This window comes from Apium graveolens, chromosome 3 (assembly GCF_009905375.1).
Source record: "Apium graveolens cultivar Ventura chromosome 3, ASM990537v1, whole genome shotgun sequence".
Taxonomy (NCBI): domain Eukaryota; kingdom Viridiplantae; phylum Streptophyta; class Magnoliopsida; order Apiales; family Apiaceae; genus Apium; species Apium graveolens.
The window spans coordinates 133,369,342-133,395,809 of record NC_133649.1 but is presented as its reverse complement, the minus strand read 5'-3'; the positions used below and the strand labels follow the sequence as shown (position 1 = coordinate 133,395,809).

General features: G+C 39.2%; 1 pseudogene; it reads right to left on the bottom strand.

Moving 5' to 3' along the window:
* Window positions 1-26,468, bottom strand: part of LOC141714589 (granule-bound starch synthase 1, chloroplastic/amyloplastic-like) — a 77,061-nt pseudogene that overhangs the window by 8,148 nt on the left and 42,445 nt on the right.

The window sequence follows — 26,468 nt, the reverse complement described above, 5'->3', positions numbered from 1 at the left end:
GACATACACCTATTGAATGGTATAGATAGTACTAAAATTGGCAATTGTAAGCAAGTGTCTAAAATAATATTTGGATCACTTACTACAAAGAATAAGGTAAATGTAAGTCTGAAAATCACTCCATTTATGTTGGAGAGGTTTAGGACTTACCCTTACCCTATGCCTGACATGAGATCTAACATACAATCTAGCACAGCTATGATCCCTGAACTTGTGGCAGTACAAGCACAGGAACACCAACAGGGATCTTCCCAAGCTGCAACCATTCTTTTAAAACCTTTAGAAGCTAGGCAACCAACCACCTCATATTCTCAAAAGGATGAGGTGAGTAAAAAGAAGAGAAAGGGGCAATTTTAACTGTTGTAATTGAGAGTAGTGAGGATATAGCTGAAAAAGAGTCACCTCTGGTCAAAAGATCCAAAAGGAGTAAGCAAACTGAGCTGAACACTCAAGCCACATCTGCATCCTCCCAACAGGATGCAGTTGTAAAAGCAACCAATAGTGAGTCTACACAGCCTGCACAAGAAGCAATTCAAGTGTATGGTAGGAGAAATAAAGAAGGCACACACTATGAGGACACATCTCTTGAAGCTCCCTCATCTATTCAGGGGGAGCTGCCAACACTCACAACTGAGCAACAATCTTTTATATCTAAAATTTCTTCTCTTCAAATTGCACTTGAATCCACTTCTCAAGTGTAATAACAATCAAGTGACTTAGCTCAAGAAGTCTTGCTCACCACCCAGACACCTCATTTAGATGGTGAGAGGCTACTAGCTGGGGTGGACCTTGATGACACCATCACAAATATGGAGGATTCATCAGTTTTCACTGAAGACCCCATGAAAGCTCAAAATGCACCTTCATGTGCCAATCATTCTTCACAGACTGTAAGGTTTGAGGGTAGTACTCATGGGGGGGAGCTACCTAAATCCTCTCCAATTCAATTAGAGGTTCCTCATGTGGGGACAACTCCCCTCAAAACCCTAGCAGAAATTGTCTTGGCAGTTGATGCTAGGAGTACAATTGCCGATGATCCTGTCAGAGGGGAGGCAAGTATAGCACATTCAGGTGCCAGTGTGTTGCAAGACACACAAGGGTTTGAGACTGGTGCACATGGCAGTAACCCAGTCAAATCCCCTCCAATTCAATTGGAGGTTCCCACACCTAGTGAGGAACAACAACTAGCCATAACCACAGAGCAATCTGTGAATAAAACTGTGACTTCAGTCACAGGTGTTTCTGAACCATCAACCTCACAACCTTCAACTTCCCAACCTCAACAACCACACACTCTATCTCAGTGGCTGCAAGAATTTGGCTCTCAACCAACTTCTGTAGATGATCTACTAGTGGAGCAGATTTCTGGACTAGCCAACATCTCACAACATCTTTTGACTTCAAATATGAGCAACCAAGATTATCAAGCTATCATGCTTGCTTACAATGAAGAGATTGAGAAGCAAAAGGAGAAGATTGTCAATGATGCTGAGCAAGATGGGAATATGGATGCATGGATGTCTGATAATTTTGCCTAAGAAATGGATCAAGTTTTGGCCAGATTCAGAAAAGAATACATTACTATTATGGGCAGCAATGCAGAAGACTTGAGTCCATAAGATTTCTATGATTCCATTACAGATGTATACAAGTCTCAGCTCAAAGCATTTCATCTGTTTGGTAAGGCTCTTGAAATCAAGCTTACTGGTCATAAAGACAGAATCAGAAAACTGGTGAATGAGAAGATGGACAAGATTATACCATCTCAAGAACAGATCTCTACTAAATTCAAGCATTTTACTGAGCAAATGGCTAGGATGGATCTTGCCTCTATTGATAAAGAAGTCAAAAATCTCAAACTATCTTTCATCAATCTGAACACACTGATCCAGCAACAAATTACTCACTCAAATGACACCAAGGTCAAGCTGGATTAACTTCACCAGAGCAGATATGAGCCATTAGCTTTGCTTATGGAAGGCATCAAATAGGCTGTAGATGAAATATTTGGTTCATCTACTAGCTCTTTTCAGCCTGGCTCCATCTCCACAAACCTACAAATCAAAACTCTGCAAGGCTGTCTCAGCACTACAAGACTCCAACTCTTCTCTCACTAAAAGTTCAGGCCTTGACATCTCTTGTCAAGAGCCAACAACCAGATATCCAGACCCTGGTGGACTCCCATAAGCATCTTCATATGCAGAATTCTATAGCTTTGGGAGCCATCATGGGCAAACTTAATATACCACTACCTTCTCTACCTGAACAGGTAAGGCCTGGAATCCTTACTACCCTTCTCATGCCTGCCAACAAGATTAAGGGGGAGATAGAGGCTAGGTTGGCACAATCATGGTCATCTCAACAACAAGTTCAGGGTGCTGAAAAAAAATTGAATAAAGAAGTAGATTTTGACATGGAGAGACTTATTAGGGCTGCTAAAGGACCTAGTCTGAGCAGAGAATTTGATAAACTACTCAAGGCCCTAAAAGCTTCTCTCAACAACAATCACTTCACATACAAAAAGGCCCTGGACAAGTGTAATAACCCCAATTTTTGGAATTTTTGAAACACGGATAAATAGTAACTTTTGCTGATGATGTTGATTAAGGAAAATTATCAGACCACACTATATAGGAGTACTGTTATGGAAATTCCAAGGTTGTATTAGTATTCCATAAATTAAATGAGTTTATGTAACGGTCTTTAGAATTCGAATCCAGACACTTTGATTTTTCCCAAAAATTCATCAGATACCGAAAGAATTGAGTATAAGGTAACATGATTAAAAGGATTTAAATTCAGGGATAATAAGAGAGGATCATAAAAGAAATATAAAATATTGATAAAGGTTCAAGGAAGCCCTAGTAATAAGATCTCGGATATGATCCCTCAACCGATTAACAAGAACGAGAGTTAAGCGAACCGTAAAACAAATAAGCGACTAAGGATCAAGCTTATACAAGTAACCAAAGGATTAACCAAATAATTAAGCACCAATCAAAGAGATTAGAGGAGGATGACATCATCAAACCATAAGGAAAAGACATGTGGCTTGGAGGTGAGGTCATCCAAGTAATGTCATCACTTTATTAAAGCAAATCTAGATACTTAGCAAGAGTTAATCTCCACCAATTATTCATCTTCATAAATACCAAGATCAAAAGCAATCAAGCAAACACATTCTTCTTCCCCCAATCTCTTTGCTCTCGGCTTTTGAAGAAAAGAAAGGAAGAAAAATTTCCAAACCCAAGCTCCACTTAATCATAATTCAAGAGGTTTGTTTCTTTAGCTTCTATAATTCATAACTTAGATGAGCCATAAGTTTGAGCTCAAGATTCCATGTTTATCTAAGCTAATCAATTCATCAAAGTTCTTGATGAATAGTATCTTCAAGAAACTAAATTTGTTTTTTCTTGATCGTTTGTGAGATTCAAGCTTCCTAGGGCCATATAAGCACTCCTTGAAGCTTCTAAGTGAATCCCCACTCTCCAAGGAAGGTATAAAGCCCTTGAACTCTTAGAAATCAGTTGGTGGTTTTAAGCATATTATGATAGTTGTGGGAGTATTCTAAGAATTGGTATGATTAGATATGATTTGGATGAGTTATTCTTGGTTATTTCCATTAGTTAGTCAAGTTAATGCTTAATGATTAAAGTTATGAATCTTGAATGTTTAACCTAGAAATTGGTGGATTAGGTTCTGGTAAAATTTTGGTGGTTGAATGATCTTGTATTTTGGTTGAATTATGGTGGAATGGTGTTGATTGATGGTGGTTTGGTATTGAATTGATCTGCTAAAATTTGGGAATCGATAAGTTATAGCTGTCGTAATGCCCAATTTTCCTTACTGTTTTGTGCATGACTTTTGCACCTGAACACTCACTGCCATGAACTAACCATTACCATTCTTAGAATTTTTATGATTCAAACTTCATTTTGATATGTCGTTCGCTTAAATCCAATTTACGGTTTAGGAGAAACGACCATTTTAAGTAACGGTGTTTCGCAAACGAACCTTTACCCCTCGCCTAACTTTGAAACCTTGATTAAGGCTCTTAAAGACTAATTGGATTACAAAAAAATTATATAAGATTAATTAGTCAGTTGGTAGAGTATTCACGAAAGAGTCACCTTAAAATTCGTAACGGTTAATTTATTAAAATTAGTGTAGCCAAGGGTACGCGAGCGATTAATGCAAATTGTTAAGCGTATAAGCGACCATAAGCGACCGTTAGGGTATGAGTGAGTTTTGACTAGTTTATTAAGCGACCATGGTCTAACTCCGGCTTATGTTGTTGTTCATAGGTTACCGAACCCATTCTAAGCTTAAGTCTACCCCGGAATGCTCAGGCAAGTTTTCTACCCGTTATACTGTTGTTGTGATGTAATATATTGATGCATTATCTAGAGATAAGTGCATGGTTTATTAGCAAGTCTTGCGATATATTGGAGCATGTGATATGATATTTATATGCATGCCTGTTTCGTAATCTTGATATTCTATTATCAATTCAAATGCTTATAAGCTGCATAATACTTATGCTAGAGATAAGCAGTAGTTGCGTATACCCTTAGTATAGGGGACCCAAAGGTGAACATTTTTCTAAATCGGGAGTCGATGTTCCCGAGTATAATATATATATATATATTTATATATATATATAGTTTTCTATAACTATTAATCGAATAAGGTATATTCGATGGTTTTGAATAATAATCAAACTTATTTTCGATTATTCAAATAAAGATCGTACTTTCGTATAAGTATATCTTTTGTTATTTATTATTCGTTTCAAGTATGAGTTTTAAAAATTCTACTTCAATTATTTTATAAAGATTTTCCTTTATGGGAATATTATTTAAATGATAATATTCAGATATTTTCTAATATATCAGGACTGATTTATTTTATTAAATCATCCTTACTTCAAATATTTTCAAAAATGTTTTCGAGTTTTCAAAATGATTTTAAAAGTTAGAGCGGATCCCAAAACTTATTTTCAGATTTAAGATCTTCCTTTCGAAGGGGATTTAAATACTCGCTCAACACCTAAGGGTTCCGGCTCCGTGGTATATTTTTGGAGCAATGAAGTTGCTAACTTGATAAAAGAGTTTGATTACTTGCCCAACATTCGGGAAGTAAGCCCAATCGAAATGCGTCGGCATAAGCAACATGGGCTCAGTGGGGGTCCATGAAAGTGTAAGTGGCTCATTGGGGGTCTATCAATGCGTAAGTGGCTGAGTGGCAGTCCAGCATAAGGTCCTAATGCGGCCAGGGTGATGACTAGTGGGAGATTCATCCATCTACTAGTAGAAAAGATGACTTAATTGGTATCTTTGCCTGATCAGCAAGATATCAGGTTTATGCCAAAGTTCCTTCTTTCCAAAATTCTTGGGAATGACAACTCTGCTTATACTTCCATAGCAGAAGAGTGTATGAAATGTATATATATAGGTGTATATATAAATATCGGGATTAATGAAGTATCTCGTAACTTCATTTCTTTTGAATGATATTTCAAAGATTGAATATATTCAAGTCTTATCTTGTAGTCTCATCTATGTGATGAACTTTTGAAACTGATTATAGCTTGAACGGTGGTAGTTCGAGTAGTATTCAGAAAAGATATAAGTATACTGGAGTATCTTGTAACTTCATCTTTTCAACTTATATCTAGTTAATGATTATCTTATGCATGACAAAGATTTTCATAAAAATGTTGAGACAAGGTTAAATATATGAGATCACCTTGCAACGATATTTTTATACAGTTATAAACTGGAACTCTGTGTATATTATACATGTCAGAGGATTTCAAAGATTTTGAAAAGTATATATACATATATACTGATTATTTTGCGACTTGGTCGCATTAAGATATCAAACTTGGTTCACTTTTGCTTGACCAAGACTTTCATGAGTATTATGAGAATGCTCATATATTGTTAATTATTATACATGTTATTTTGGTGGGCTTGTTGCTCACCCTTACTTTATTCTTTCATCACACAACAACAGCTAGACAAGATGAACATGACCAAGCTCCCAATTCGCGAGCGGATAGGAAATGTTCCGCAGTTTCCTGTAGGTGTTGATGCCATTGTAGCTGAGGTAAGAACTACCAATAGGCTAGGCTTTCAACTTTTGATGTACCGGACTTATGTACATTTATGAATTGTAATAATGGAAAAGAATCTGTAAATTTATTCAGAAATTCTTTTGAGGTGTAATGACTTATAATTGTGGAATAAAATAACTTGTGTTATTTTTGGTATTCATCTCTGAGACTATAACTTGTGGTGTGTATGTGTATATTGTGGGGTCACAGTACGCAGTAGTTGGTTGTTTATTAAGATTAAGTGTTATTAAGGGAAATGGAACTCGTGCCAACCCGGATACCCGACCCCGGATTTGGGGGTGTTACAGAAATGGTATCAGAGCCCAGCGTTATAAACCTCAGAGATGATGCATCGTTAAAATGATAAGTTCACTAAGATAATAAGAACTCTTGCTAAGTTCATAGTCGGACTACCTAACGTAGTACTGACAGTTTAAACCCTTATGGGAACCCTTATAAATATCATGATAGTAACATAGTGATAGGGATAAGTAAATTATGTTTGTATAATTAAATACTGCATTAATTGTACGAACTGTGGGCTGCCAGGCCCAATAAAAAGATATATGATACTCAGACCAGAAAGGTTAAGCCTGATGGACCAGATCAGGCCTGATGGAATAAAAAAGGCCCAAAAGCCCTGATTATTAATTAATTTCATAATTAATTAATAAGGGACAAATCAGATGTTGAAAAGAGTCCTGATAAGGATATAAATCCTTGGAGATTAGCCTCAAGGGGACCTAAAAGGATAAGGAATCAGTTTCCTACTATCTAGGACTCCAAAGTCCATTCTAATTATGAGACTTGCCCACCAAGTCTCCTATACCAAGTCCAATTCAAGGACTCCCACATCTATATAAGGGGCCTCACCCCACAAATCAGAACTACGTTTTTTGGCTTGATTCTCTAACTCACAGAGATACGTAGGCATCTCGTAAAGGCAGAATTAAGCTACGAAACACGAGAGCAGCCATTAAAGGCCTTGAGCTCCCGAATCTTAGTAATAAATACAGCAAGTAATAACCTTAGCTTTTTATCCATAACATTTGGCGCCGTCTGTGGGAAAACGCAACAACAACCATGGCGAGAACACGGAGAACAATTGGAGCTCTAGAGGAAGGAACACCATCAGAGACAACCCAGGTGATTTCATCAACCGTGGAGGTTCCTCCCCATTCAACTTATGCATCTACTCAGGGGGAAGCCCAGACAGGGGCAACTCATCCTCAGCCACAAGGGACAACTCCCACGACTATTCAAGGTACGAATCCTCAAGTTCAGCAAGTACATATACCTGTGAATTCTCGACCCGTCGGGTATGAATATTCAACTGTTGTTACTACTAACCCCCCTTATGGGATGCCCCTTCACCCTGAGGTTGGAGGAAGCGGATATGCTGGGCGAAGCGAAGCACGAGGGCGGTCGCCCCCCTATATACGAGGTTTGGATCCTATCCCTGAGGATCGGGAATTTTCTGGTCCATACACTGAGAGAGACTCCGAATCTTCGGATGATGAAGTGGCCCCGAGAAGGAGGCGTCCTGGAAAAGAGCCAATAGCCGATGGAAGGCAACGCCCCCAAAGCACCCCAGGGGCGAATCCCCAAGAAGTGCAGGAAAAGATCAGGGCTCATGAGGCTGAAATCCAAAGGCTGAGGCGTGATTTGGAGGCTCACCAAGCCACCAGACCCCACATACCTCCTAGGGGGAGAAATCCTCCTCCTATCATAGACCTGGATGGTCCGGTAAGAAGAAGGGCTGCTGTCCCAAGAACTGATCCGAACTCCACCCTTCACAGAAGAGATAATGAATGCCCATATCTCAAGGAAATTCAAGATGCCCACTATCAAAGCCTATGATGGCACGGGAGACCCCGCTAATCATGTTAGGACATTCTCTAATGCACTGCTGCTGCAACCCGTGAATGATGCTATAAAATGTCGGGCCTTCCCTCAAACCCTGTCGGGTATGGCTCAAAGATGGTACAGTCGCCTACCCCCAAATTCTATTGGATCATTCAGAGAATTAAGTCAGGCTTTTATTAAGCAATTCATCAGTGGAAGAGTCCATGAGAAAAGTTCAGCATCTCTTATGAGTCTTGTGCAGGGAGCTAAGGAATCCTTAAGAGATTACCTGAATCGTTTTACAAAGGAGGCTTTAAAAGTCCCAGACCTTGATGATAAGGTAGCCATGATAGCACTGCAACAAGGAACTAGGGATGAGTTTTTCAAGATGTCTTTGGCCAAACGACCCCCTGAGAGCATGTTGCAGCTCCAAGAGAGGGCAGGGAAGTATATCAAGGTTGAAGAAAGTATGAGGAAGACCGTAGTAAGTAATGAGCCCACTGGAGGCAAGAAACGAAAAACTGATTTGGAGTATATCGCTAAGGATAAATATCCTAGAACTGAACAAAACCCTGATTCAACCCCCAAGAAGGGAGGACCTGGGCAAAAGTTCACTGAATACGCTAAGCTGAATGCTCCCAGAAGTCAGATTTTGATGGAGATTGAGAAAGACAGAGATATTCGCTGGCCTAAGCCCTTGAAGGCTGATCCCGCCAAGCTAGATAAGGGCAAGTATTGCAGGTTTCACAAAGATGTTGGCCATGACACCGATGAGTGTAGGCAGTTGAAAGATGAAATTGAGTTTTTGATTCGAAAAGGAAGATTGAACAAGTATACTGGAGATGGAGGAGACAGAAATAGTAATGGAAGGAAGAACTTTGAAGATCGTAGGAGGGACCAAGATGATCAGGGGCGGAATCCCCAACCTAGAGGACCAGTTATAAACACCATTTATGGAGGGCCGAGACCTCGAGGGCCTGTGATAAACACGATCTTTGGAGGTCCAACTGCTGCTGGATTGTCCAAAAATTCCAGAAAGGCATATACTAGAGAGGTTATGCATATTGTTGGAGAAGCCCCGAAGAGGGCCAGGACAGAAGTAACATTGGCTTTTGATGATTCCGACCTAGAGGGTGTGAAGTTTCCCCATGACGACCCGCTGGTCATAACGCCGATAATAGGAAATAGCCCGGTTAAGAGGGTCCTTGTGGATAATGGTGCTTCTGTGGATATCTTGCTCTACGACACCTTTCTAAGGATGGGGTATAACGACTCCCAGTTGACACCAACCGACATGCCGATATATGGATTTGCTGGAGTAGAATGTCCTGTGGAAGGGATAATTAAATTGCCAACCACCATAGGTACGGAGCCAAGGCAAGCAACGCATATGCTGGATTTTATGGTGGTAAAGGCTAGTTCAACTTATAATGCTATCATGGGGAGAACAGGGATACATGCCTTCAAGGCAGTCCCCTCTTCCTACCATTCAGTCATGAAGTTTCCCACCCGAAACGGGATTGGAGAAGAGAGAGGAGATCAAAAAATGGCTAGAAGCTGTTATGTGGCCTCTTTGAGGGCAGATGGAGTCGGGGGGCAGGTTCTTCCTATTGAAGATATGGATGTTCGAGAAAATGATGAGAATAGAGGAAGGCCAGCAGAAGAATTGGTCTCGGTTCCTTTATACCCCGAGAATCCTGAGAGGACGACTTTCATTGGAGCCACATTAGAGGAGCCCCTTAAAGGGAAGTTAGTGAAATTTTTGCAAGAAAATAGTGATGTGTTTGCATGGTCAGCAGCTGATATGCCAGGCATAGACCCGGAGTTAATTACTCACAAGCTAAACGTAGATCCAAGACGGAAGACAGTGAAACAAAAGAAAAGAAATTTTGCCCCGGAAAGACAAGAGGCTATAAAGCAGGAAGTGGAAAAGCTCTTAGAGGCTGGATTCATTGAGGAGATTCAATTTCCGGAGTGGTTAGCAAACCCTGTAATGGTGAAGAAGGCTAATGGAAAGTGGAGGATGTGTATAGACTTCACCGATCTGAATGATGCATGCCCCAAAGACTGTTTTCCGCTGCCTAAAATTGATACTTTGATTGATGCTACCGCTGGACATGAGATGCTGAGTTTCATGGATGGGTTTAGCGGATACAACCAGATCAAAATGCATAAGGATGACATTCCAAAGGTATCATTTATCACTGACTTTGGTGTTTATTGTTATCTTGTTATGGCGTTTGGTCTCAAGAACGCAGGAGCCACCTATCAAAGGTTGGTGAATAGAATTTTTAAGAATCTTATTGGTAAGACTATGGAAGTCTATGTTGATGACATGTTAGTCAAGAGTCTAGTAAAGACTGATCATATAGCCCATTTAAGGGAAGCTTTTGAGGTCCTGAGGTACCACAAGATGATGTTGAATCCGACGAAGTGTGCTTTCGGAGTAGGACCGGGAAAATTCTTGGGATTGATGGTCTCGAAGAGGGGAATTGAGGCAAATCCCGATAAAATAAAGGCGATCCTGGACATGGAACCCCCCAAAACTGTCAAGGATGTTCAGAAGCTCACAGGAAGGGTTGCTGCGTTAGGACGATTCATCTCCAAGTCAGGAGACAAGTGCTTGTCATTTTTCAAGTCACTGAAGAACATCAAAGACTTTGTATGGAATGAGGAAAATCAGAAGGCATTTGAAGAGTTAAAGAAGTATATGGGCCAGGCCCCGTTGTTGGCCAAGCCAGTTCTGAATGAAGTTTTATTTTTGTACTTGGCTGTTTCAGAGAGCGCCTTGAGCGCCGTGTTGGTTAAGGAGGAACTGAAAGTCCAGAAACCCGTATACTATGTCAGCAAAATTTTGCATGGTGCTGAGTTGAATTATTCAGCCATTGAGAAATTCGCTTTAGCCTTGGTAATGGCTTCAAGAAAGCTGCGTCCTTATTTTCAAGCTCACCAAATTGAAGTGCTAACAAATCAGCCACTGAGAAATATCATTCACAGTCCCAAGGCAAGTGGGAGACTGATTAAGTGGGCAATAGAGTTGGGAGAGTTCGATCTCAAGTATAAGCCACGTACGGCCATAAAAGCCCAGGCACTAGCTGACTTCCTGGTGGAATGTACCATCCCCAACCAAGAAGTCGGGGGGCAGGAAGATACCATACCTCAAGACGAGGGAGTCGACAATGGGGACAAGGAGAAAGAATATTGGGTTCTCTATTTTGATGGAGCATCAAAAACAAATTCCAGTGGAGCAGGGTTGGTTTTGCAAAGCCCTGATGGATTCTTAATTGAGTATGCCATGAAGCTAGACTTCCCAACAACAAACAATGAGGCAGAGTATGAAGCCCTGATTGCTGGCCTTGGTCTAGCTGGGACACTTAGAGTCAAAAACTTAAAGGTCCGTGGAGACTCGAAGCTGATCATATCCCAGGTAAAGGGAGAATTTGAGGCAAGGGATGATACGATGGCTAAGTATGTTCGCCTAGTAAGGGCTGTGATGACCCAATTTAATGAATGCCATGTTGAACACATTCCAAGGGAAGAAAATGCTAAAGCAGATGCGCTATCAAAGTTTGCTTCATCTGAGATTGAAGAAAGTTCAGGAAGTGTGTACTTCCGTGTTTTGAAGACACGAAGCATAGATGTTAAGCTTGTGGCTCCCGTAGGCTTGGGGACGTCATGGATTGATCCCATCAAGGCTCACATTCAGACCGGTTGGTTGCCAAGTGATGCAATTGAGGCACGGAAGTTAACTGTTCGAGCACTAAGGTACTCTTTGATAGATGGGATTCTATATAAAAGATCTTTCGTGGTTCCTTACCTGAGGTGTCTCAGGCCCGATGAGGCACGCTTGGCTCTTGAAGAAGTGCATGAAGGTATTTGTGGACAACACCTGGGGGGCAGGGCCTTGGCTCATAAAATAACCCGTTTAGGCTTCTATTGGCCAGAAATGATGGCTGATGCCAAAGAATATGTGAAGAAGTGTGATCGCTGTCAGAAGCATGCACCAGTTGTTAGACAACCCCCCGAGATGCTGACCTCTATCAACTCTCCTATTCCCTTTGCCATGTGGGGGATGGATATTCTAGGGCCTTTTCCTATGGCCACGGCACAAAGGAAATTTCTGATTGTAGCCATTGATTATTTCACCAAGTGGATCGAAGCCAAACCCTTGGCCAAAATCACAACTAAGCAGGTTGCACAATTCCTGTGGGAAAACATTATGTGCCGATATGGAATTCCCCGTATCCTCGTCACTGACAATGGAACACAATTCAACAATGAGGAATTCAAGAAGTATTGTGAAGAAAATGAAATTGAGTTACGATTCACCTCTGTGGCTCACCCGCAAGCCAATGGGCAAGCAGAGGTAGCAAATCGGATAATCCTGGATGGACTAAAAAAGAGGATCGAGAAGTCAAGAAATAATTGGGTGGATGAGATACTTCCAATATTATGGGCCTATAGGACTACCTGTAGAGTCACGACAGGAGCAACTCCTTTCATGTTGGCATATGGGGCAGAAGCAGTAGTTCCCGTGGAGATATCGCATTCCTCTCCAAGGATTCAGTCTTTCAATGCTGTAGAAAATGAGGAAGGGCAGAGGTTAGCCCTGGATCTAATTGATGAAGTGCGAGATGAGGCACATGCAAAGATAGTAGAATATCAGAAAAAGGCTTCATTCTATTACAACCTAAGGGTTAAAGAGAGATTTTTTAAACAAGGAGATCTAGTCTTGAGAAAAATAGAGGCTTCTGGTGTTGGACAGAAAGGAAAGCTTGCCCCAAATTGGGAAGGGCCGTACAGAGTCAAGAGCGTTCAAGGTAGAGGAACCTACAAGCTGGAAACTATGGAAGGTTTTGAAGTCCCGAGGACCTGGCACGCACAAAACCTGAAGGTTTACTATGTGTAAGATAGGAGAAGTACGATTCTCACTTGTCATTGACAAGTAGGTTTAAAAGCACCTTGAAGCTTTGCTTGCATAGGATTTTATATTCCAGTAGAATTTACATTGTCTAGTTATTGTTGATTAGGGTCGAACCCATGCTATGTAAGGTTTTGGAAAACCAGACTTCATATTAAAGAGTTTGAAATTATTTCTATCTAAGGATGTTTAAGGTTCAAATGCATATTAAGATTGTAAAGATAAAACAGAAAAAGGCAAGAAAAGCAACGTATAAAACATAACCCCGAAGGGTAACAAGTTCTGATACAAATAAAGTTTAAAAAGAAGATATACAAAAAGCTAGGCCTTGGAAGGATGAGATTCCTCAGAACCACTATCCGAAGTCTCTTCGGAAGTTTCAGTCATTTCTTCGGACGTCTCGGTCGTCCCCTCCGAAGTCCCTGTAGAAGTTCCCTCGGCAGAAGATGATGGCTGTTGAGGCGCTGCTTTGGGAGATTCTTCCACCCTGGCCTTCTTAGCAACAGGCTCGAATTCCTCCTCGGGGGAATCTTCCTCCTCTCCATCCTTGATCATACCAGCAAGCTTTTCAGTAACACCTCCAAGCTCTGGAACCCGCACTGGGCAAGGAAAGGGCAACTGCTCAAGGACCTCGGGAAACTCATCCTGGATGGCCTCCACAGCAGCGTCCCAGCCTTCCTTATAGCTAACAGGATGAAGAAGGGCGTCATGCTCCACCATCAAGTCTTTGAATTCTTGAGTGTCCATCCAGCCATCAAAGGCTTTTTCCTTCTGCGCCTTCAAGATGACATTTTCAGCCCGGGCCGTCTCCAGGTCAGAAGTGGAAGAGGCCAATTGAGCTTCAAGGGCCTCAATTTTTTGATTGGCCTCCTCCAACTTCTTGTTGGCATCTTCCAGGCCAACCTTCCAAGCCTTGGCTTGGTGAATAGCCCCTTGAAAATGGGCGTTAGCCTGCAGGAGAAAACAGCAAAGGTTTAGAAAAGAAAGAAAAGAGAATTGTAAAAAGCATAAGTAAAGTACATACCGTCGCCAGAGCTTGGGCTCCAAACAGCTCATTCCCCTCCAAGTCCTGTTGAAGGACAAAATCTTGATAATCCACCGGGGAAATGGAATGCTTAGACCATTCCTTGGACAGGGCCGTGCTGCCCACAATTGAGTCCTTGCCCCGGATCCCCCAAGCAGGTTGAAAGTAGGCACCTGGCCTCTGCTTGGTGCGCAGAACTTGGCTGGGGCCTTCCTCATCTGGCTCCGTCGCCTGAAGAAGGAACTCCGGGAAGCGGTCACCCAGTCGAGGGTCCTTAAATATCTTCCCGGCCCTCTTCATCCTGGTTGTCTCCAGGTCCTTCGGCTTGGTAGCCTCCTCAATCTTCTCAGCCACTGCAACAAACAAAGTTAGTTGAAAATCAATGAAATAAAAGTGCAGGAAATAAAGGAGATAAGAAAGGGAACTTACTTTTCTTATTAACGGGCGAAAGGCCGCGTTCTACCAGGACGGTCTCCCGGATAAGGTCCCAACAATGGGAAGTGCCGTTGTCTTGCGTAAGGAGGTTGAAACCTCTAGCTTCCTCCTCAGACAAAGTTATGTCATTCGGGCTCCCGTCTACGGCCAGCCCAAAGGATGATCGAAACAGGGAGCCCCAATCTCCACCTTCCCAAATAACAAACAAAAAATCTTTCTTCCACCCCAAGTTGTTGTCAGGGATGGACTTCCCATTTACGATATGGGGGATAGTGGGGCGCTGGTTGATAGAAACCCAACCCGGACTTTTATCAGGGCTGTTTTTAAACTGAAAAATCTTCCTGAAGACAGCAACAGATGTGGGGACGTTGTGCTTGGCGCATTGCGACAGATAACACAGAATCAACCTCCAGGAATTAGGGGGAAGTTGGCAAGGGCTGATGCCCATATCAGCCAATAGCAAAGGAATGAATGGATGAAAAGGGAGTCTAATACCTGCCCTCAGAGTATCCCTATAGACGCATAGCGCGTCCTTCTTCCACTGACAGGCCCTGTCGGCCGGACCCGCAAGAACCAGCTTAAAAGGCTCCTTGATTTTGAAGCAGCTGCTCAACTTTTCCAGCTCCTTGGGATCCCGTAAAGCACTGATATGATCGTGCGCGTCCAGATGCGCATCAGACGGATACTCGTCCCCTCGAGTGTTGATCATGTCGATTAAGGAAGTATACCTCGATCGAATAGGAAAATCATTGGACTTTCTAGCCACGTTCATCTTGGCCAAACGAGTCATTCTTTTGTCAGCCATCTGAAAAAAAGTATGAGGCACGTAAATAGGCTATCTTAAAATGGCACACAATGGAAAAATAATGAAAAGCAAAGGGAGGAATCTTACCTGAAGAAGCGCTCCTAAAAAAGGCTTTGAGCTCCGACTTGCTGTTATTCCTCTGAGAATCTTAGCAGGAAGATGAAGAAGAAAACTAAGAAATGAGAAAGTGAGGAGTAATAGCCTTTCCTCATTCCTTTATATAAGAGGAAAAGGAAGTTGAAGGGACGAAAAGCCCATTGAGGACAAAAGCCCATAAGAAAAAGCCCAGAAAAAAGAATATTCCAGAATATTCCAAGGAATTCTAGAGCATTCTTAACAGGGTGTATTAAGCCCAGATCAATAAAAAGAGGCCCAATAAGATTTGAAAAGACCCAATAAAAGAGGCCCAATAAGATTTGAAAAGGCCCAATAAAAGAGGCCCAATAAGATTTGGAAAAGCCCAATAATAGAGACTCAGAAAAATTTAGTAAGGCCCAACAAAAAAGGCTAGGCCCAAATCCAATTAGGATTTGGAAAATACAATACCCTAAATTAAAGCTAAATAAAGAAGGCTAGTGGAAGACCAGGAACCAGGTCGAAATCCAGGTCGTGAATCCTGCCCGAAATCTTTCGAGCAGACACCCGAAAATAGCGGGTAAAAAAGACCAGAATCCAAGTCGAAATCCAGGTCGTGAATCCTGCCCGAAATCTTTCGAGCAGACACCCGAAAATAGCGGGTAAAAAAGACCAGAATCCAGGTCGAATTCCAGGTCGTGAATCCTGCCCGAAATCTTTCGAGCAGACACCCGAAAAAAGCTGGAATAAAGGAACTGAATTGAGGTCGAAGTTTCGACCAGGAATGAGGTCGAATAAAACCAAGCATCTTTCAAAAAATAGGGATTAAAAACCCAGGTCGAAGTTCGACTAGGATCCTGGTCGAATTCCAGGTCGTGGATCCTAGTCGAAATCCTTCGACCAGGAAGCAAGAAAACCAAAGAATTTTCGAACAGGATTCAGGTCGAAATATCGACTAGAATCCTAGTCGAAATCCTAGTCGATAGGCCTAAAAAAAAAAAGGGTTGAATTTTCGACCTCGATCCAGGTCGAATTTTCGACTAGGATCCTGGTCGAATTCCAGGTCCTAGATCCAGGTCGAAATTTCGACTAGGATCCTGGTCGAATTCCAGGTCGTGGATCCTAGTCGAATTCCTTCGACCAGGATGACAAGGCTGGCCCCATTTTTCGACTAGGATCCTGGTCGAAATTTCGACCTGGATCCTGGTCGAAAAAAGGGCTGGAAATTTGAAAATCCCAGAAAATTAGGGAAAATTCCAGAAAATAAGGAAAAATCCCAGAAAATTAGGGAAAATTCCAGAAAATAAGGAAAAATCCCAGAAAATTAGGGAAAATTCCAGAAAATAAGGAAAAATCCCAGAAAATTCCAGAAAATTAGGGAAAATTCCAGAAAATAAGGAAAAATCCCAGAAAATTCCAGAAAATTAGGGAAAATTCCAGAAAATAAGGAAAAATCCCAGAAAATTCCAGAAAATTAGGGAAAAATCCCAGAAAATTAGGGAAAATCCCAGAAAATTAGGGAAAAATTCCGGAAATAAGGGAAAAATTCCTGGAAATTAAGATAATTCCTGAATAAAAGGAAAAATTCGTTGTAAATGTGTAGGTCGCTCCACACTTTACGGAAAAACGAAACCCTGTAAGGGAACAAATAGACTTAACTTCTGCGAAACCTAATCAATGTTTCCCAAAAGTTGGGGGGCAAATGATAGGGATAAGTAAATTATGTTTGTATAATTAAATACTGCATTAATTGTACGAACTGTGGGCTGCCAGGCCCAATAAAAAGATATATGATACTCAGACCAGAAAGGTTAAGCCTGATGGACCAGATCAGGCCTGATGGAATAAAAAAGGCCCAAAAGCCCTGATTATTAATTAATTTCGTAATTAATTAATAAGGGACAAATCAGATGTTGAAAAGAGTCCTGATAAGGATATAAATCCTTGGAGATTAGCCTCAAGGGGACCTAAAAGGATAAGGAATCAGTTTCCTACTATCTAGGACTCCAAAGTCCATTCTAATTATGAGACTTGCCCACCAAGTCTCCTATACCAAGTCCAATTCAAGGACTCCCACATCTATATAAGGGGCCTCACCCCACAAATCAGAACTACGTTTTTTGGCTTGATTCTCTAACTCACAGAGATACGTAGGCATCTCGTAAAGGCAGAATTAAGCTACGAAACACGAGAGCAGCCATTAAAGGCCTTGAGCTCCCGAATCTTAGTAATAAATACAGCAAGTAATAACCTTAGCTTTTTATCCATAACACATAGATCGTTATCGTATAAGGTAGCGGGGAACCGAACCCTGAAGTTCAAGAGCAATAACACGATGATGTTTTACAAAATATTAGGGATCAGATTGTGGATCCAATGGAGCACCCTAACCAGGGACCAGATGTTGTCCATATTAAGGATGTAGCGATTAAGGATGTTATCCCAGAAGGGGTTGTTGCTGAGGAGGATCCTAACAAGACTGAAGAGATTATCTCTAAGGAATCAATGACCGTAGTCAGGATGACTACCAGAGATAGGATTGGCCTGTTACTACCGGAGGTTCGTTCAAGTTTGCAAAGAGAGTAGCCCCTTTAACGCAGCTTACTCGTAAGACTGAGAAGTGTGAATGGACAGAGAAATGCGAGAATAGCTTTCAAGAACTGAAGCAAAGATTGGTGATGGCCCCTATGTTGGCGTTGCCGGATGGAAAAAGGAGATTTTATGATTTGTATTGATGCTTCGCACAAGGAATTAGGGTGTGTTCTTATACAGCACGACAAGGTAATCGTGTACGCAACAAGACAATTAAGGAAATATAAAATTCGATATCCCGCCCATGATCTTGGGCTCACGACAATAGTTTTTTTCCCCTAAAGATTGGAGGCACTACTTGTATGGAGAGAAGTGCGAGATTTACACAAACCATAAGAGCTCAAGTATATTTCCACGCAGAAAGAGCTCAACATACACCAGAGTAGGTGGTTAGAGCTAATCAAGGATTACAATTATGAGATTCTTTATTGTAATATCCGGGATATATCGTGTAATTATTTTCAATATTAAATAATTATTATGTGTGTTCAGTATCTATTTTGTGAGTTAATTGTTAAGTGATATATGTACTTGAATATTCAAAAATAATATTAATTGAGTATTTTAATTTTTATATGTCCAAAATAAAATATAGATAATTGTCATATCTTCCTAATTATTTTTATGTTGATTTATAGATTTATAAGAATCATATGAAATTTTTAAAATCTTTTTTCGGGTAATTAAAATTTATTTTATAAAAACGGGAACCAACCGACGTCAACCGTTGTTACGTTTTTGGAACCCGAAACTCTTCCGAGAACTCCTTCCTAACCTAATTGTAATATTCCGAGCATTTTCCATGTTTCGACTTTTTCGATCCGGCGTACAGTTTGTCCTGCGCGGGTCCCGGCACAACATTTTCGATACAATATTCGTTTCGGTATATTAATAAAACCCGTATTTTCGATAAACGGGAGCTTTTTATTAAACTATCCCAATTATCACTTCGTAGTACGTGTAACTGGGTGCTGAGACCAAGACCGCAGTACAAGCTGTACTGATTTGGATAATTATCCCGAAAACCGATACCGTTTGGATCAGTTTTTATAAATAAACGTACCATTTTATATCCGGAATGATCCAACGGGATACTAATTTTCCGTAATTATAAATAGCCTTTTACCGTATTTTATTTCGTATAAAAATCAATTGCAGACAGATAATTATATAATTTTACAGAGAAAAATCTTATATTCATAAACTGTTCTAAGAATCAAACAGCAAAATGAAGGCGTTACCGATCTCTGTTTTTAAAGCTTGAGTAACCAAAACGAAGGATTTGAGGTGTTCTATCAGATTCTGAGCTTTTTTCACTGCATAATCAAAGGTTTAATTTCTAAAAATTTAATTATTTTCGAATTATTTTCATGAAAAATATGAATTTTTGTTCGGATGATTGTTTGTATGATTTGATGATTGCATGTTGTAGAGCTTGTTTTCCTGATGATTTTGGTATATTATACGTCTGATTTGGAGTCCAATAACGTGTTCAAATTTGAGTTTGATTTTCGAATTTCAAAATTAGGGTTTATAACCCGTATGAATGTTCTTAATTGAAATTTGGGGGTTTCCTATTCTGGAATAGATTGATGTTGTGATATAGTGGATTGTGTTCTCTGTAAAATTTGCAATCCAGTCGTATAAGTTTCATGAATCAACGAGGTCTGTAGAGAAGGGAGTTGTGTTTTGAATATTTCCGAAGTTCGCCGGAAACTGGCAAACTTCACGGCCAAATTCCGGCCAACTCAGGGATTGTTAGATCGATTTGATTGCATGGTTATGTTCCTGGTAATCCGTAGATGTGATCTGGAGATTGTGGCAAGGTGAGGAGGCCGGAATCGTGTTCTCCGGCCACCCCTGTGTTTTCCGGCGACTGGACTGCAAAATTGCAGTTTAGTCCCTGTAGTTTTGTAGATGATGAAGTTTAGTCCCTGAAGTTTCCAGACTTTGCAAAAATTGGATTGTTGTTTTAAAAATGTTTAAAAATCATATTTCCTATTTATTTTTATTATAAAAATCCGTTTTTAATTTCTGAAAATTCTAAAAAATTTTATTTTAATTCCGAAAATTATTTTTAATTCACAAATAAATCTGAATTAATTAGTTAATTAATTTTAGTTAATTTTTAATTGATTAATTAGTCAATTAATTCAAAAATTAATTGATTAATTGATTTAATTAATTATTAATTGATTTTTAATTAATTATTTAATTAGATTTAATTATTAAAAATGATTTAAAAATTCTGAAAAATAGTTTCGAGCTTTAAAATATTATTCTAAATTATTTTCAAGGCTCGATAATTATTCTAAAATTGTTTCGGAGTCAGAATTGGCCAACCGAACCCTGTTTATTATTTCGAAATTGATCCAACGACCCGTTTTAATTTCGAAAAATGTTTTAAAAATCATTTTAAATACCAGAAAGCCTATTTATGACCCGAAATGTCTTTATAAATGATATGTCATTAATTACGTGATGTATTATGTGTGACTTGTTGATTGACTGTCGGTTTATATATTCGATGATTACTGTTTATGGCATAACTTTCAATCCGTTAATCGGATTTGGGTGAAACGAAGGGTAGATAGAAGTATGTGTTGAACAGAATCGTATGAGTGGAATATTGATAGATACTTATGATGCCTAGCAGAGTAAGCAAGGCGTAAGAAAGAGAAGCAGGTGATCAGAAAATAGAATTGACATGTAGAAAATACAGCAAATGAGGAGAGATTAGAAGCGAGGCATAGGAGAAACAGATGAATGGTGGTTGAATAGAGTCGTAGACACGTACAAGTGAGGTTGGAATCAATTATGATAAGGCAAGTACTTCTAAACCTTTCTTGAGATTTATTGCAAATATTTCTAAATTCTCTTGTGACCTATTGTTAATATTCAAAATAGCTTTCTTTTATATTGGAAATACTTTGAATCCTCCAGCCTTGAACCTGAGCCACATCATTTGATCTTTGAGCCGTAAGCCTTATTCTTTGTGAACCATTTCTTGTGGATTTACCAAATATTAAACCACACAAATACGATACTACTCCATAAATATATATCCATCATATACCAAACACTGGAACAAAATTGTTTATATATACAAAAACTTTTATACTTAACCATACCTTGTGATATCAAAGCACTAAAACTTTGGAAAAACATTATTCATCTAATACCCGATTATCCTACCGGCTGGAGGCCACTTCTTTTATGTATTTTGACATACCCTTTTTGGTAACTATGAACTTTTACCATGCTCTTTTACAAATGTTTTATGGTTATTGATTATGATCTGGTTTTATTGAACTCTATTGTTTATCATATTGAAATTCTTTAGAATTGGATAGTTTTCTTTGTATGGACCAGATTCGTGGTCAGACCATATCGATGGTCAAGTTAGGCCAATGTGTGCCTTGGATCCAGTAGTTAGAGCAGTGCTGTGTGCTTTGCTCGGGGTTAGTGCGTGACTGATCAGCAGCCTAACCTTGGTTTAAAAACTTAAAATGAATAATCCAATTCTATTGATTGTTTAACAAGAAACTTGATTCCTTTGAATCATCTCATTTATTATTGTCTAACCTCAGTTATTGATAATATGACTTGCTGAGCTAGTTAGCTCACTCTTGCGAATCTTTTTATATATTCTACAGTTAAGAAGGATACGGTTGATAGCAAGGTTTCCCAGTTCAATGTTCGAGCTAGGATTCCAGATTATGATTGATCGAGCTAGCAGGAGCTTATGGCAGTAGTGAGATAGCAAGGTTGTAAGAATGATTTTATTATCAATTGTAAGTTAAATTAGTTGGGATTTGGTACGATGTAATAATTAAGGTTGTGGCTTGTTTTCATACTTTAACCTGTTGCGATCCGTGGTTTTGTGAAGCAGGGTCATTATAAATAATATTTCTTATACAGGTTGATATATTGTATTTGTGTTGTGGACCCCAAACTTCTGACCCAGGTTTGGAGGGCGCCACAGGTTGGTATCAGAGCTACAGGTTATAAGTCACTGAAACAAGCCTAGATTGTCGGGATTGGGTAGAGGGTTAGGATTAGGAATAGGAAATAGAAAGATAGGTCATTGTGAGGTTGAGTGCGACTGTATAGTAAGTCTCCGACACGGTTCGTGTTGCGATTCGGGATTCTTGACTAGCGACGTGATATCCAGGCAACGGCAATGGTAGATCCTGATTTCCCTGCATCAACTGATCTTTTGGAACCTTCCGTTTAAGGATCGTCATCTTCTCCCAGATTCGATTTGCGCCTTGTTCTCCATCAGTATTAATGGTATTACTTTCTGTTATGACAGTTGCGCCTCTCCAAGTTATTCAACGCTATTCTATCATCTCTCGATATGAGACTACCTATTCAAGAACCTTCATTTGCTTATTCTTGTTCTTTTGAACATTCAACTATGAATGTATCTTTTCTGTCTATTATACACCATATTCTACATACTTAGTTTAAAAACCTTTCTACCGAAACAACCGCATTTGCGAGAAGGGACGCGATAGCGGCAGTAAACGGTGAGTATTGAGATATAAATTAAGGTGAGAAGGAGTTTAGAAAGAAGATTCAAGTGTTCTGGAGGATGGCTGTATTCGGTTAAAAGAAGCTATTAGTAATTAGGCCACTCATGACTAGCTTGTGGAATGGAATAGATAAGTGTTGAAGAAAGAGGGTTAGAGGAGATGAGGGATCTGAAGATTTCTTGAAATTAATAATGTTGTAATGATGTGATATTAGCTGACTTGTTGACTATGGGATAGTCTGTTCCACTCAATGATTGCAAAGTGGTTAACGGGAGTACTACCAGTATGGGAGCCTTAATGTGAAGCTGCGAATAAGATAACATGCAACGACAGTTGAAGTTTACATCGATTAAGGAAAATAATAGACCCAATGAAGGAGAGGAGATAAATGGAAGTGAATGGACCTTTGAGTGATCATTTCTTTAACTTGGTATTTGGTCATAAGAAGGACAACAACCAACTCATATAGTGAGGACAACCAGAGGTGTGATTTTCAAAATTTTCAAAATTTTTAACAAGTTTTCAAAAAAGATTTTTCCTCACAACATTTCTAAAAGCCTTTTCGAATAAAATAAGTTTTAAACATCAGTTGTCAAGTTACTACTTGAGTTTCTTGTTTGTCAAAAGGCTCGGATTAGCTGGAAGGATATTATTTTAGATTTAGTATTGTTAATTCAGAGGACGAAGTAATCTGCGATTATGAGGAAGTTGGTTATTCCTAACAAGAAGGTACAAATATTGTTTGATAAGATTAACAACAAAACCAGCGTATGGAATAACTATTCATCCAATTACTGGGATTATCAGAGTTCGAAGAATTCATTGATTAAACGGAAGCCTGAGCATGACCGAAGAAGATTGGAAAAATTTTCAGACTCTTCTAAAGGAAGAATATTATTAATAAAATGATCGTTATGTTGAATGATTTACGGTTATTCCAAATTAGAAAGAGGAAACTCAAGGTTATCTGATAAGAGCGCTATTATGATCAAATTGTTAAAGTATTATATGTGTAGGTACGACGTTACAGATGCGAGACTTAACAAGTAAGAATCTACCATAATGCTTAGTTATGAAGGCATTTTAGCATACTTCTAAAGTTACTATATGATTCAATTGGGATATGATCAATCAAACTCGAAAGATGAATACAAGTGAAATGTGGATGGTGATCAATGGTATCATTCTTGTCCTCAACATTACAACGTATATTCCTTTTTAATTCCTAAAAATGTATGAACTCCTTTTCTTAATAAATTCTTTCTGATAACATCAAAACGGAGAATTTTGCATTCCTTTCAAATTTAATTGTTCCCCTCGGGTTTTGCTTTCTGATTGGGACAAACAGTGTTATGATGAAACACTTTGTCGGAATGACAAAGAGTCGGGTGGGACGCCACCTAATCATGTGATGTATGCCACACGGTATGAAAGACTGGCCATCTTCAGTACTAATGTGGTTGTCTCATTCATATTCAAATCATTACTTCTTCTTTCTCTTCAACTCTACGTTTATTAAAATTGTGAATCCTTCTATTTGTTTCGTTGTACCGTTGTTCCTTGCGAGAGTTTTCAAACAAAAGTTAACGTATTATACACTCAGCGGGCAAAGTCTCATCTACCTCACATGCATGGGAAGGAAACAAGGGCATATGGTGAAAATTACAAATCACTGTCCCTAGCCCGGGATGCATTAACAGTTAAGGGAATCCACTTCAATAAGGGATACGTCTCCGAGAACGAGAATATGCGATATGTTATTTAGAATATGGATATGATGACGTGGAAGATTATTGCGGATACCTTATGCGTTAAAGTATTAAAAGATATGGGAGCAACTTGATCATATATTTCTCAAGGTTTTATTGATAAGATGAATTATCCTGTCGAATCAATAAGTCTAGGACTAAAGGACTAGCAAATTAAGAACGTGCAGTCATTAAATATGTAAGTACCAATGACGGAATCGATATTTCTGGCATTAAGATGTGAAGAATTGAGATCATTTGAGATAAGAAGATTTGATATTATTATAAGGAGTGGATTAACTATTCAAGTGTGATGCCCAGGTAAACCGTCGTGACGGAAGATAGTTCTGGAGACGCCAAAGGAGAACAGGAAGAAGTTTAAAGGACAAAGGAAAGTAAAGAATTTGTTAAAAATAATTTAAGATTACAGTGACCAAAATATAAGTACTATGGCGATTATAAATAAGAGTTAGGAGCAGACCGAACTTGAAGATTTTACAGTATCAAGACATATTTCCAGATGAGTTACCAATATTTCCTTTAGATAAAGAAAATGTGTTTATGATTGATTTAGTACGTGAAATGAAGCCAGTGTTCAAAGCCCCGCGCAGAATGGCACCAGATAAAATGAAGAAGTTACCAGAGCAAACGCATGAGATGATTAAAAGAAAAAGCAACTGGACCTAGCGTACCCCCTTAAAGTGCACCGGCACGATGTGTTAATAAGAAAGATGGAAGGGTGAGATTATGTGTTAGCGAAAGCTCAACAAGTTTACTCTCAAGAGCAGATATCTGTTACCTCAAAACCAATGATTTGTTTAAATAAATGAACGAAGCAAGGTATTTTTATAAGATTGATTTAAGACTGGATATATTACCAAGTGAAGATTGAACTTATGGACATATCAAAAATGATTTTCAGAACTCAGTACTGTTGTTATAAAATTCTAGAAATGTTAGTGGGATGAACTGATATACCAGTGATATTTAAATTTGATGAGTAGAATTTTGAAGGAAGAATTTGGATAAGATATACTTGCGTTAATTAAGAAGAACCATGCAACCTATACAATGATAGCTGAGGAGTCAAAAAAGAAAGAAGCAGTATAAAAAGAGTTTACCAGGTGAAAACTTTAATGGCAGGAGGTATAATTCTTAGTATAGACAGTCAGTAAGGAGGAGACAAAAGGGGATTCAGCAGAAAAATTTAAAGATAGTATGAATGAAGAAAGACCAGAAGCACCAACAAAAGTAAGAAGTTTTATCATGGGCCAGTTATTATTGGAAATTTGTGCAAGATTTCTTGGAAAGTTATAATATTAGAGATGAAGTTAACCAGGAAAAGCAAGAAGGTTATATGAAATGGAGAAGGATGAAGAAAGCTTTGCGGAGTTAAATGAAAGAATGGTTACAACACCTATTTTATCACTTTGAAATCATCAGGGAGATTTGGTAGTTTATAATGATACTTCTCGTAAGGGAATAGGATGTGTGTTGACGCAAAACAATAAAGTTATTGCATATGCATCCAGATAACCGAAACCTTATGAGCAGAAGTACCTTACTCATAATTGGGAATTAAAAGCAACAATAATATTCATTTTGAAAGATTGGGAAATATTATAAGTATAGAGAAAGATGTGAGATATATACGGACCACAAGAGTTGAAGTATGAACTCTCTAGGAAAAGCAAATGTAGTGGCAAGAGATGAGCAAGAAGGAGAGAGAATGAACATAGAGACTGTACCAGAAGAATTATCTATGGAATTCTAGAAGTGGAAATTTAAAAGTCAGAGTGCATGATCCAAAAAGGAGTGAGAATATATAAGTATAACTTTTCAGTCGGGATTGTTAGAAAAGATAAAGAAGTGTCAGGAAGAGGAAGTAGATCAGGATATAAATCATTTAGTATGGGAAGAATAGTGCACGCAAAAAGGACGATCAAGGTATTCTTAGGATTTCTTCTAGAATTTGGATTCCACCAGTGATGGAACTGAAGAATGAAATTTTACAGGAAGTTCATAATTTGAGGTATTTAATCCATTCAGGGAGTACCAAGATGTATAGAGATTTAAAGGAAATTATAGGTGGTTAGATATGAAGTGAGGAATTGTGGAATGAATTAGTAGATGTTATATATGTCAACAGAGTTAAAGTAGAGTATCAGAGATCAAGTGGATTGCTACAGTCACTGGAAGTTTGGAAGTGGGAGCATATCACCATGGATTTCATAGTTGGGGTTACCAAGCACAAAAACTAATCATGATGCCATTTGGCTTATAGTGGATAGATTTACCAAGTCAGCTCATTTTCTGCCTATAAATGAAAGATTTTCGCTCGACAAGTTGGTCCATATGTACCTAAAA